Source organism: Oncorhynchus mykiss, chromosome 13, assembly GCF_013265735.2.
Source record: "Oncorhynchus mykiss isolate Arlee chromosome 13, USDA_OmykA_1.1, whole genome shotgun sequence".
NCBI lineage: Eukaryota > Metazoa > Chordata > Actinopteri > Salmoniformes > Salmonidae > Oncorhynchus > Oncorhynchus mykiss.
In genome coordinates this window covers 50,407,600-50,422,034 of record NC_048577.1, presented here as the reverse complement: position 1 = coordinate 50,422,034, position 14,435 = coordinate 50,407,600, and the positions used below count along the sequence as shown (strand labels likewise).

At 43.8% G+C, this 14,435-nt stretch overlaps 1 protein-coding gene across 2 annotated transcripts in view; it reads right to left on the bottom strand.

The window, feature by feature from the left end:
• The window catches only part of LOC110486711 (acid-sensing ion channel 2), a 448,053-nt gene that overhangs the window by 178,398 nt on the left and 255,220 nt on the right, over nt 1–14,435 (bottom strand). The gene's annotated exons all lie outside the window — the stretch shown is intronic.

Genomic DNA, 14,435 nt, shown 5'->3' with positions numbered 1-14,435 from the left:
TCCTGCACAGAAACCTGCTCATGTCCTGTGACCACTTACCTTTTGAGACACAACCAGAAATGACCAAAGTGGACAAAAGTCAGAAAACGAGGAGACACCAGCCTGCATCAAAGCCTCTAGATTCTGATGAAGACAGCGGGGATGAATATGACCTTCATCATGAGCCACTACAGGTTCCCACATCTCCTACAGTACCCGAGGAGAGGAATGCTGAACCAGCGAGAGAGTGGGAACACAGGCCCCCAACAGTGAAACAGACAGTTGCAGTGCCAGTCCTTGATACGCTACCAGCACAGCCTCTTGTTGAAAAGTGGCTGGAGGAGACAACAACAGTTAAAGATCTGCCTGCAGAGGAGATGAACTTGCCTGCTGAAAATTTGCCTGATGATCGTCAACCAAGTGCCTTTCCTTCATTAACGGATGCTGCTGAACCTGAGGAACCAGCCTACCAGCTGCCACAAAGAGAGAGACACCCTCCAAGACGTATCACCTATGATCAGCTTGGTATCCCTTCCCGCTATAGTATCCAGCCACAGCCACAGTTGTTCCCTGTCTACTCTGCACCAGGACTGGTTCCATGGCTGCCATCACTACAGCAATGTTACTTTCAGCCACCTTACATGTATGGGCTTCAGCAAACATGAGGAAACAGAGTTGACATGTTTGACCATGGACTACTGTCTGATTTCACAGACTGTCAAAAGAGACAATTTGCAGACTATGCATATATATCATTCAAATTGATGGACTGTTGATCAATAGTATGAGAAAAGACTGCTTATGTTATATAGCTGGTCAACAGTTATGGACTGTGAATATAACTTGTTAGTTATATTTGAACTGTGACCCTTGACCTCTGGTCAAGTACTACCTTACAGAAGAGGATTTTCTAGGTCCAGTGCATACGGACTGTTGAAGAAGACAATGTTGGTAATGTTGGGACAACATTTATTTTGTCGGGGAGAGTGTGACAGGTTAAAGGAAATAGTCATAGCCTGTTATACATTAATTTGTATGTGAGGATCTTAAAACATCTAAGGTTAAAAAGATCATGCATTCAGTATTAGTTGATAGAGATTGACAACATTCATATAATTGTGTTAAAGTTAAAATCCGTCAAGCGTACAAAGGGTACGAATTGTGAGAGTAATGTGTAAACGTTATATTGATTACTTTATTTTGTGGTGCCTAAAAGTGTTAATCTGTGATCTACTAAATGCTCTTAATCTATGAGCCTGAGATCGATTGCTCTGGTCTCCACCCATATTCCTGGGGAAATCGCGTCTTTTCTCATTGCACTAAAAGTTGAATTGTGAAAACAACACTGTATCACTCTCGTGATTATTTCTCCCCTGTTTTCAGGGGCGTAACACTCACACACGGTTTTTCAGTTCTGCCAACACATTTTCTATAGGATTGAGGTCAGGGCTTTGTGAGGGCCACTCCAATACCTTGACTTTGTTGTCCTTAAGCCATTTTACCACAATGTTGGAAGTATGCTTGGGTTCATTGTCCATTTGAAAGACCCATTTGCGACCAAGCTATAACTTCCTGACTGATGTCTTAAGATGTTGCTTCAATATATCCACATAATTTTCCATCCTCATGATGCCATCTATTTTGAGAAGTGCACCCGTCCCTCCTGCAGCAAAGCACCCCCACAACATGATGCTGCCACCCCCGTGCTTCACGGTTGGGATGGTGTTCTTCGGCTTGCAAGCCTCCCCCTTTTTCCTCCAAAACATAACGATGGTCATTGTGGCCAAACAGTTCTATTTTTGTTTCATCAGACCAGAGGACATTTCTCCAAAAAGTACGATCTTTGTCCCCGTGTGCAGTTGCAAACCGTAGTCTGGCTTTTTTTGTGGCGGTTTTGGAGCAGTGGCTTCTTCCTTGCTGAGCGGCCTTTCAGGTTATGTCGAAATAGGACTCGTTTTACTCTGGTTATAGATACTTTTGTACCTGTTTCCTCCAGCATCTTCACAATGTCCTTTAATGTTGTTCTGATTTGCACTTTTCGCACGTCTAGGAGACAGAACGCGTCTCCTTCCTGGGCGGTATGACGGCTGCATGGTCCCATGGTGTTTATACTTGCGTATTATTGTTTGTACAGATGAACGTGGTACCTTCAGGCGTTTGGAAATTACTCCCAAGGATGAACCAGACTTGTGGAGGTCTACAATTTTTTTCTGAGGTCTTGGCTGATTTCTTTTGATATTCCCATGATGCCAAGCAAAGAGGCACTGAGTTTGAAGGTAGGCCTTGAAATACATCCACAGGTTCACCTCCGATTGACTCAAATGATGTCAATTAGCCTTTCAGAAGCTTCTAAAGCCATGACATAATTTTCTGGAATTTTCCAAGCTGTTTAAAGGCACAGTCAACTTAGTGTATGTAAACCTCTGACTCACTGGAATTCTGATACAGTGAATTATAAGTGAAATAATCTGTCTGTAAACAATTGTTGGAAAAATGACTTGTGTCATGCACAAAGTAGATGTCCTAACCGACTTGCCAAAACTATAGTTTTGTTAACAAGAAATTTGGGGAGTGGTTGAAAAATGAGTTTTAATGACTCCAACCTAAATGTATGTAAAATTCCGACCTCAACTGTAAATGACCAGCAGCCTGAGTCTCACTCCTACTAGCATATAAATGACCGGCAGCCTGAGCATCACTCCTACTAGCATATAAATGACCAACAGCCTGAGCATCACTCCTACTAGCATATAAATGACCAGCAGCCTGAGCATCACGCCGTCCGTAACACATGTCAATGGTATAGATTTTACTATTAGCTAGACGGCAGGCAGCTGGACCTGGTGATCTCAGTGGACTTCTGTGTTTCTATTTTCCAGATGAAAATTGGATTGGGGGCTGGGCATGGAGGACAGAGGGCTTGCTGTGTTAATGAGATTGCTGTGGACGGGGGCTGCTGGAGCTACAGCTCCCCCTGACTGGCAGCGTTGTTTACTCTAGGCAAGATCAATAGTTTATGGTGTGTTGTACAGCGCCCCACTGAAAGGTCAATGACGAAAGACCAAAGGAGAGCTTGGCTTTCTTAACCAGGTGTTTTTTTAAATGCCATCGCTTGCTCTCCCAGGCCCCATGGTAACTGGACTAGCTTTGTCCAAACAGGGCCATGTCAATCACCTCACACTGCCTTCATGTCCAAACAGGGACATGTCACTCACCTCACACTGCCTTCATGTCCAAACAGGGCCATGTCAATCACCTCACACTGCCTTCATGTCCAAACAGGGCCATGTCAATCACCTCACACTGTCTTCATGTCCAAACAGGGACATGTCAATCACCTCACACTGCCTTCATGTCCAAACAGGGCCATGTCAATCACCTCACACTGCCTTCATGTCTAAACAGGGCCATGTCAGTCACCTCACACTGTCTTCATGTCCAAACAGGGACATGTCAATCACCTCACACTGCCTTCATGTCCAAACCGGGCCATGTCAATCACCTCACACTGTCTTCATTTCTAAACAAGGGAATGTCAATCACCTCACACTGTCTTTATGTCCAAACGGGGCCATGTCAATCACCTCACACTGTCTTTATGTCCAAACGGAGCCATGTCAATCACCTCACACTGTCTTCATGTCCAAACGGGGCCATGTCAATCACCTCACACTGCCTTCATGTCCAAACAGGGCCATGTCAATCACCTCACACTGTCTTCATGTCCAAACGGGGCCATTGTCAATCACCTCACACTGCCTTCATGTCTAAACAGGGCCATGTCAATCACCTCACACTGTCTTTATGTCCAAACGGGGCCATGTCAATCACCTCACACTGCCTTCATGTCTAAACAGGGCCATGTCAATCACCTCACACTGCCTTCATGTCCAAACAGGGACATGTCAATCACCTCACACTGTCTTCATGTCCAAACGGGGCCATGTCAATCACCTCACACTGCCTTCATGTCTAAACAGGGACATGTCAATCACCTCACACTGCCTTCATGTCTAAACAGGGCCATGTCAATCACCTCACACTGCCTTCATGTCTAAACAGGGCCATGTCAATCACCTCACACTGCCTTCATGTCTAAACGGGGCCATGTCAATCACCTCACACTGCCTTCATGTCTAAACAGGGCCATCTCAATCACCTCACACTGCCTTCATGTCTAAACAGGGCCATGTCAATCACCTCACACTGCCTTCATGTCTAAACAGGGCCATGTCAATCACCTCACACTGCCTTCATGTCTAAACAGGGCCATGTCAATCACCTCACACTGCCTTCATGTCCAAACAGGGACATGTCAATCACCTCACACTGCCTTCATGTCTAAACAGGGCCATGTCACTCACCTCACACTGCCTTCATGTCTAAACAGAGAGGTGATTGACTTGGTCTGGGAAACAACAGGTAGAGGAAGCTTTCTGCTATACAAAGAAACAGTGAAACAGTAGGCTTCATAAGAGATGTGAAAAACCAAGCTGACATTTGCACAAAAAAGTTAGAAAAAATGATATTGTTTGAGGTTAGACTTGAGGTGCAGTGCAAAGCAAGAGCTTATTCAATGTACTGTGACTGGGGTAACTTTGTGACTTCATGGCAATCCACTCAGTGAATATGGGCTTTCATTTCTCCATCTAGAACATAGATCACTCTGAGGCACTGTAAGTTTACCCTGCCTCTATAAAATGAATTATCCACAAATTATCCACAAAGCCTCTTAATATTAAGAAATATTATGGAAAAATGGCTTGCAATGAGGAAAAATCGATTCACGTCTACACCGATAACTAACTGAATCATACAGGCCTTTGCCACACACACACACACACACACACACACACAGCAGCAGAGCTGTTAATAAGTTACCGTCGTTCTAAGACTTCTCCAGGGACATAGCTGATAGATTATAGTGGTTAGGCATGGCAGAAGTGTTATATGTCCTGCTGAGAGTGCTTGATTGGCTAGTAATCTCCATCTCTGAGCATTGTTTGAATGTATCATCTGAGGTGCCACATCTGTTTCACACAGGGACTTGGTTAGGTAGGGTATAGATCTGTACATGTGATATACAGTAGAGAATGGATTATCTACTACGTCTGCACAGCTTTGATCAGGTATGATACACATCATCATTTGGGGGATGCTAAGGCCATCTGGGAGTTTATTGGGTTATGGGTCTTATGGGTTTAGGTGGGTGGGCGTGGGCGTGGCAGGGGGCATGGCAATGGGAGTGGCTGAACTTTAGAGGGGGCCATTTCAGACATTGCGAGCGTGCGTTTGACAATTGCGCTGACTTAATGCCAGACGAAAATAGAGCCCTGGGAGTGAATGGCAATGAGCTTCCTTCCACACATCTGTGAGTCAATGTGCAGGGCTTGACATTTACTTTTTTAGCCACTGTTTGGACATAGGCGGCACAAAAAAACACTAAAGCGGCCCGCTCAGGGATTTCAATGGCAGAAAGATCACTGTGGCTCAGTAATCCTTGACAATGAAGTGGGGAATAGTGTGGTTTATTTCTATCTGTGACGTAAGGCTGAGGGGGAGAGGGAAATGGACCTCCATAAACTATAGCAAACATCTAATGGATTTATTGATCAGGGAGCTGTCCCTTAGCTCCTGTTCACTGTGATAGATTTGGCACAAGGGAGGTTACCACCGAAGTTTGGGCAGAATTATGGTCCCGCATTTAAATTCTCTCTCTCTCTCTCTCTCTCTCTCTCTCTCTCTCTCTCTCTCTCTCTCTCTCTCTCTCTCTCTCTCTCTCTCTCTCTCTCTCTCTCTCTCTCTCTCTCTCTCTCTCTCTCTCTCTCTCTCTCTCTCTCTCTCTCTCTCTCTCTCTCTCTCTCTCTCTCTCTCTCTCTCTCTCTCTCTCTCTCTCTCTCTCTCTCTCTCTCTCTCTCTCTCTCTCTCTCTCTACAAACAAGCAAGATTTCTGGCTCTCACAGACCTGTAACTTCTTCTTTAAGAGGCTCCTCTGTCCTCCACTCGTTACCTGTATTAATGGCACCTGTTTGAACTTGTTATCAGTATAAAAGACACCTGTCCACAACCTCAAACAGTCACACTCCAAACTCCACTATGGCCAAGACCAAAGAGCTGTCAAAGGACACCAGAAACAAAATTGTAGACCTGCACCAGGCTGGGAAGACTGAATCTGCAATAGGTAAGCAGCTTGGTTTGAAGAAATTAACTGTGGGAGCAATTATTATGAAATGGAAGACATACAAGACCACTGATAATCGCCCTCGATCTGGGGCTCCACGCAAGATCTCACCCCGTGGGGTCAAAATGATCACAACGGTGAGCAAAAATCCCAGAACCACACGGGGGGACCTAGTGAATGACCTGCAGAGAGCTGGGACCAAAGTAACAAAGCCTACCATCAGTAACACACTACTCCGCCAGGGACTCAAATCCTGCAGTGCCAGACGTGTCCCCCTGCTTAAGCCAGTACATGTCCAGGCCCGTCTGAAGTTTGCTAGAGAGCATTTGGATGATCCAGAAGAAGATTGGGAGAATGTCATATAGTCAGATCAAACCAAAGTATAACTTTTTGGTAAAAACTCAACTCGTCGTGTTTGGAGGACAAAGAATGCTGAGTTGCATCCAAAGAACACCCTACCTACTGTGAAGCATGGGGATGGAAACATCATGCTTTGGGGCTGTTTTTCTGCAAAGGGACCAGGACGACTGATCCGTGTAAAGGAAAGAATGAATGGGGCCATGTATCGTGAGATTTTGAGTGGAAACCTCCTTCCATCAGCAAGGGCATTAAAGATGACAATGATCCCAAACACACCGCATTTGCAACGAAGGAGTGGCTTCATAAGAAGCATTTCAAGGTCCTGGAGTGGCCTAGCCAGTCTCCAGATCTCAACCCCATAGAAAATCTTCGGAGGGAGTTGAAAGTCTGTGTTGCCCAGCAACAGCCCCAAAACATCACTGCTCTAGAGGAGATCTGCATGGAGGAATGGGCCAAAATACCAGCAACAGTGTGTGAAAACCTTGTGAAGACTTACAGAAAATGTTTGACATCTGTCATTGCCAACAAAGGGTATATAACAAAGTATTGAGATAAACTTTTGTTATCTCAATTTGTTTGTCATAGTTGAAGTGTACCTATGATGAAAATTACAGGCCTCTCTCATCTTTTTAAGTGGGATAACTTGCACAATTGGCGGCTGACTAAATACTTTTTGCCCCACTGTGTGTGTGTGTATATATATATATGTATATATGATTTGGCCTGAGGGAAGCCTTTTTCTGATGCACTGATGGTCTAATTTTGTTAATTGTTTACTCCATGTGTAACTCTGTGTTGTCTGTTCACACTGCTATGCTTTATCTTGGCCAGGTCGCAGTTGCAAATGAGAACTTGTTCTCAACTAGCCTACCTGGTTAAATAAAGGTGAAATAAAAATTAAAAATACAATTATGAGATGTGCACACTGACACTGAGGGGGCCAGTTACAGACATCACATCAGGCTTCCTCCTGTGTTATAACAGTGGATGGAGAGGAGAGAGGAGAGAGGAGAGCCTCACTGGAATCCCACTGGCTCAGGAGACTGAGATCAATCACTACTGTACAGTAGGCTTAAACACACAGCCAGCTGAGAAACACACCCACCACCATTACAATACAACTCAACCACGGCTCAATGCTACATACTGTGCATGCAAAGAACGACACCCACACCACCGATACAACCAACACAACCCAATCCAGGCACAAGGCTCTGTGGACACAAAGAGAAACAGACGCAGAAATGACTAAACAGTGACTGCAGATTGGCATCTTCACACAGTCTGACTGTAACGGACATCTTCACACAGTCTGACTGTAACGGACATCTTCACACATACAAAGTCAAAATCAAACACAGCCACTTACATCCTGAGAGAACTGGCTTGAAGTCATCTATACCCTGTCTATACCCTGTCTATATACCATGTCTACACCATCTCTACAGCAGGGCTCCCGAGTGGCATTTTTTAAATATTTTTTTATTTTATTTTGGCTTTATTTAACTAGGCAAGTCAGTTTTAAGAACAAATTCTTATTTTCAATGACGGCCTAGGAACAGTGGGTTAACTGCCTGTGTTGCGTGCGTTGCGGTCTAAGGCACTGCCATGTCTACACCCTGTCAATATTCTGTCTATATACCATGTCTACACCCTGTCTATACCCTGTCTATATACCATGTCTACACCCTGTCTATATACCATGTCTACACCCTGTCTATATACCATGTCTACACCCTGTCTATACCCTGTCTATATACCATGTCTACACCCTGTCTATACCCTGTCTATATACCATGTCTACACCCTGTCTATATACCATGTCTACACCCTGTCAATATCCTGTCTATATACCATGTCTACACCCTGTCTATATCCTGGTCTATATACCATGTCTACACCCTGTCTATATACCATGTCTACACCCTGTCTATATGCCATGTCTACACCCTGTATATACCCTGTCTATATACCATGTCCACACCCTGTCTATACCCTGTTTATATACCATGTCTACACCCTGTCTATATACCATGTCTACACCCTGTCTATATCCTGTCTATATACCCTGTCTACACCCTGTCTATATCCTGGTCTTAATACCATGTCTACACCCTGTCTATATACCATGTCTACACCCTGTCTATATGCCATGTCTACACCCTGTCTATATACCATGTCTACACCCTGTCTATATCCTGTCTATATACAATGTCCACACCCTGTCTATATCCTGTCTATATAAAATGTCCACACCCTTTCTATACCCTGTCTATATACCATGTCTATATCCTGTCGATATACACCCAACGTTTCGACAGCCAAGCTGTCTTCATCAGGGTATAATACCCGATGAAGACAGCTTGGCTGTCGAAACGTTGGTAATTTAATTTTTGCATCTGAGCTCCTAGCTCTCTGAGCTCTCTTCTATTTTCAAATACACCCTGTCTATACCCTGTCTATATACCATGTCTACACCCTGTCTATATACCATGTCTACACCCTGTCTATATCCTGTCTATATACCATGTCTACACCCTGTCTATATACCATGTCTACACCCTGTCTATATCCTGTCTATATACCATGTCTACACCCTGTCTATACCCTGTCTATATACCATGTCTACACCCTCTCTACAGCAGGGCTCCCGAGTGGTGTTACGGTCTAAGGCACTGCATCTCAGTGCTAGAGGCGTCACTGCAGATCCTGGTTCAATTCCAGGCTGTATCACAACCGGCCATGATTGGGGGTCTCATAGGGCGGCGCACAATTGGTCCAGCGTTGTCCGGGTTAGGGTTGACCGGGGTAGGTGGTCATTGTAAATAAGAATTTGTTCTCAACTGACTTGCCAAGATAATTTAAATAAAGGTTAAATAAAATAAAATAAATTGATAAAACACTGCCTGTACCCTGTATATACCCTGTCTATACCCTGTCCGCACCCTGTCCGCCACCCTGTCTATACCCTGTATAGATTGCTCAGTCACAAAACTTCAGGAGCCACCATGGTGAGAATCCTAAATAAATTGATGTCTGTGTTGCAATCAGGATGAGCACCTCACTCCAGATGACTGAGATTGGTTTGAAACATTATTACAGGGCCTTGGCCTGAGGGCATGTTTCTGATTCAGTAGCACATTGTCTGGCGGCGTGCTGCTCTGCTCCTCGTCCTGTTCCAGACTGGGAGGCCGCCGATACAGAGGACTGATAGCAGGATCATTACAGCGCTAGTGCTGATCGGACGCTGTGTTTAAACTTAATGAAAGTCATCCATTTCTATGAAGCCATGGACACAAGGCTGACCATCTCAATGGGGCCTTGAAGGAGCATGAAGAGTGAGACCACTGCTTTGCACTCATTCAAATGTATTTATTGAAGGGGTGGAGGTTAATATTGCTCTGTTAGTAGGTTTTAATGCACAGCTGCTCAACATGTAAAGTGAAGTGAGAGTGGCTGAGAGCCTACAACTTGTGCTATAATGATTGACACATCAGTGAGGACTGTGGCAGTAGTCCCACATGAACACACGGGCACATACACTCTGTCTTCACAAACACAGTACTGCACGCATCACCTTCATTTGACACCCTTTCTGTTCTCCAGTGAGTTTTACAGGCTCTAAGGCCAATGGAGGGAGATAAGAAGAGAAAAATGAAATGCAAAAATAACATTTCAAAGAGTGTTTGAGTATTTGTGTCACCTCAGAGAAAACGTCTGTCACTGTCACAGCACCATGAGAAGCACAAACACGGAGAGAGAGACAGAGAGAGAGAGAGAGAGAGAGAGAGAGAGAGAGAGAGGCAATACAGTTCTCATGGGGCTGGCAATAGAGACTGAACCTTGTGATATGAAATGGCTCCCAGGCCAAGGCCACCACATGGCTCAACAGTATTGCCCAACTCTAATCAACAGAACCATGAACAGGCCCTAACGAGCACAGAAGAAACTACAATAAACAGAGCAGATACTATACTGAACAAAAATATAAACGCAACATGTAAAGTGTTGGTCCCATGTTTCATGAGCGGAAATAAAAGATCCCAGAAATGTTCCATGTGCACAAAAAAATGATTTCTCTCAAATTCTGTGCACAAATTTGTTTACCTCCCTGTTAGTGAGCATTTCTCCTTTGCCAAGATAATCCATCCACCTGAAGAAGCTGACTAAACAGCATGATCATTACTGTAATGGCCGTTGGTGGAAGAAGGTGAGGACCAAGGTGCAGCGTGGTACGTGTTCGGCATTTTATTTAATATAACTGAACACTAAATACAAAGTAACAAAAGGCACACACACTAAACAGAAAATAACTACCCACAAATCATAGTGGGAAAACAGGCTACCTAAGTATGGTTCTCAATCAGAGACAACGATCGACAGCTGCCTCTGATTGGGAACCATACCAGGCCAAACACAGAAATACAAAACCTTGAACAAAAACATTGAATGCCCACCCCAACTCACGCCCTGACCAAACTAAAACAGAGACATAAAAAAGGAACTAAGGTCAGGACGTGACAATTACACAGGTGCCCCTTGTGCTGGGGACAATAAAAGGCCACTCTAAGATGTTCAGTTTTGTCACACAACACAATGCCACAGATCTCAGGTTTTGAGGGAGCGTGCAATTGACATGCTGACTGCAGGAATGTCCATCAGAGCTGTTGCCAGGTAATTTAATGTTAATGTCTCTACCATAAGCCGCCTCTAACATCGTTTTAGAGAATTTGGCAGTACAGTACGTCCAACCGGCCTCACAACCGCAGACCACGTCTAACCACGCCAGCCCAGGACCTTCACATCCGGCTTTTTCACCTGCGGGATCGTCTGAGACCAGCCACCCCAACAGCTGATGAAACTGAGGAGTCTGTATGTAATAAAGCCACTTTGTTGGGAAAATCTCATTCTGATTGAATAGGCCTGGCTCCCCAGTGGATGGGCCTATGCCTTCTCTGGCCCACCCATGGTTGCGACCCTACCTAGTCATGTGAAATTCATAGATTAGGGCCTAATGAATTCATTTCAATTGAATGATTTCCTTATACAGTATGAACTGTAACTCAGTAAAATCTTTGAAATTGTTGCATGTTGCATTTATATTTTTGCTCAGGATAAATAAATACTGTACAAAGCGAAAACTGGGTAACAGTTATTTGGCGGCAAAATCGTTTTGTTACAATCTAAATTCTATGAAAATGCTTGAGCTGAATAATGTTTTTCACTGGGAATTGTCCCTGCTATCCAGTAACCTCTTCATGCACCCCACAAAGGAGGGATTTGTTATTGGCCCTTATCTCTGGGGCCGTAAATGCCTAAACAGTCTGATTCTTGTTCTGTCTTTGTAGGTTCAAAAGATCTTATCACTCCCCTATCTTTGACACATAGTCTGTGAGAACTGGTTAGAACCTGCTTTTATTTTTTTGAATGCTTTAAGGAAGTAGAGATAATTCCCCCTTATCTGTTTTGTAAACAGCTCTTTTTTATTTATTTTTACCCTCTTTTCTCCCCAATTTCGTGGTATCCAATTAGTAATTACTATCTTGTCTCATCGCTACGACTCCCGTACGGGCTCGGGAGAGACGAAGGTCGAAAGCCATGCGTCCTCCGAAACACAACCCAACCAAGCCGCACTGCTTCTTAACACAGCGCGCATCCAATCCAGAAGCCAGCAGCATCAATGTGTCGGAGGAAACACCATGCACCTGGTGACCTTAGTTAGTGTGCACTGCGCCCGTCCCGCCACAGGAGTCGCTGGTGCGCGATGAGACAAGGATATCCCTACCTGCCAAACCCTCCCTAACCCGGACGACGCTAGATCAATTGTGCGTCGCCCCACGGACCTCCCGGTCGCGGCCGGATGCGATAGAGCCTGAGCGGGAACCCAGAGTCTCTGGTGGCACAGCTAGCGCTGTCGCATCTCGCACCCTACACTTGTCTGTCCATCGTGCATGTAAACAACTATAGCTTAGTCAGCTGATAGCGCCCATGCACCAGAGTTGTCAATTTCAGCCTGAACTCTTGTCTCTCTCTCCTCCCTGTCAGTTGCAGGAGCAGCTACAGGCTGCCATGTGTATTGCACTGTCTGAGGTGCTGAAGCTGCAATCTAACTACAGTAATTCACTAGTTTCTTACTTGTTGTTTCTCTGACTGAAAAGTTATGTTACCTAATTTGATGAGAATGCAAAAATATTCCCTTTTTGCTAAATGTGTCTTCCCTGCCATGCTCTGTACACTTGACACATGCATGCACCCATTAGGACATAGGCTGGTTTATAGCTAATAATATCCAGAACATGTATTTATTATTTCAATATTCAAGACTCCATGGCTCCAGTGTTGTTTAATTGATGTGTTATTTTGTTGTGTTCTGTTCTGTTTCCTTAATGCCTAGGCCATGGCCTAATTAGGCAGAACATTTCATGTTTTATTTTATTTTCTAAATAAAAAGCTTGATTGTGTTTAAAGTCATGACTGACTGACTCGTACTTATATGGGCTACTATAATACTGCATAATAATAATAATGATCCTAAGAAGAACCCGAAGAAGGTGGGTAAGCCGAGCGCTGTGTGCCACTGCCAAACAGGTGTTAGACATGGAGTCTTGAACATTGAAATAGAACAGTGTAAACAACACCTAACAAATACGGAATCCTCGAGAGTCTGTTCTAAGGAAGAAATTCATTTTTCTGCCTACAAAGATTAAACACAGTTGCATTCCGACAGTTGCTGACATGTTGTGGTTCATTTGTTGAATTATTCAAGGATGCCTTTGTTATTTCATTTTAAAACTAAGCCTACTGTTGATGATATTAGCTTACATACTTTTATAATTCTGATAATAATAACAACAACAAAAATAAGAAAGAGATGAAGAAGGAGGAGAGGATTGAGTGATGTGTGACCCATGTGTATAAAGGTAGGCTATTATTCAAATATTTGTTTTCTGACCGTTTGGAACAGTGTAAACAATGTTGAATAAATGATAAGAAATCACAGATAATCTGATCTAACGAAAACAATTAGCTCACGGAATCAAACACACACTTCAAAACAGGCAACAGAAGAGGCATTTGTCTAATTTCTGAAGATATATACAGTATGGATGTCTTACTGTATAAACCCTGAGATCCACATACAACAGTATGGATGTCTTACTGTATAAACCCTGAGATCCACATACAACAGTATGGATGTCTTACTGTGTAAACCCTGAGATCCACATACAACAGTATGGATGTCTTACTGTATAAACCCTGAGATCCACATACAACAGTATGGATGTCTTACTGTATAAACCCTGAGATCCACATACAACAGTATGGATGTCTTACTGTATAAACCCTGAGATCCACATACAACAGTATGGATGTCTTACTGTATAAACCCTGAGATCCACATACAACAGTATGGATGTCTTACTGTATAAACCCTGAGATCCACATACAACAGTATGGATGTCTTACTGTATAAACCCTGAGATCCACATACAACAGTATGGATGTCTTACTGTATAAACCCTGAGATCCACATACAACAGTATGGATGTCTTACTGTATAAACCCTGAGATCCACATACAACAGTTGTTGATTATATTCAAGTTGGGTTTTCCCCTCTCATCACTTCTCTTAGACAAGGCTTGGGCTTTTCACTCTCTCCTCACTCTGCTCGCTTCCAACAATATCTCACATTGTTGTAAAAACCATGGTAAATTAATAGTCTACTTAACTTGAACAAAAGAGCAATATGGTCTAGGGAAAGGTGTGTCTGTTTTCTCGAAATCAGACATCGTTTCTGTTTCGAGCTCATTACATTTATGGGATGTCGGACTAGGCCTGGGCTCGGGCTTCAGCTCATCGGGCTTGGGTCGGACCAGGCTAAAATGTTCAGCCCCAATGAGAACTCTACCATTG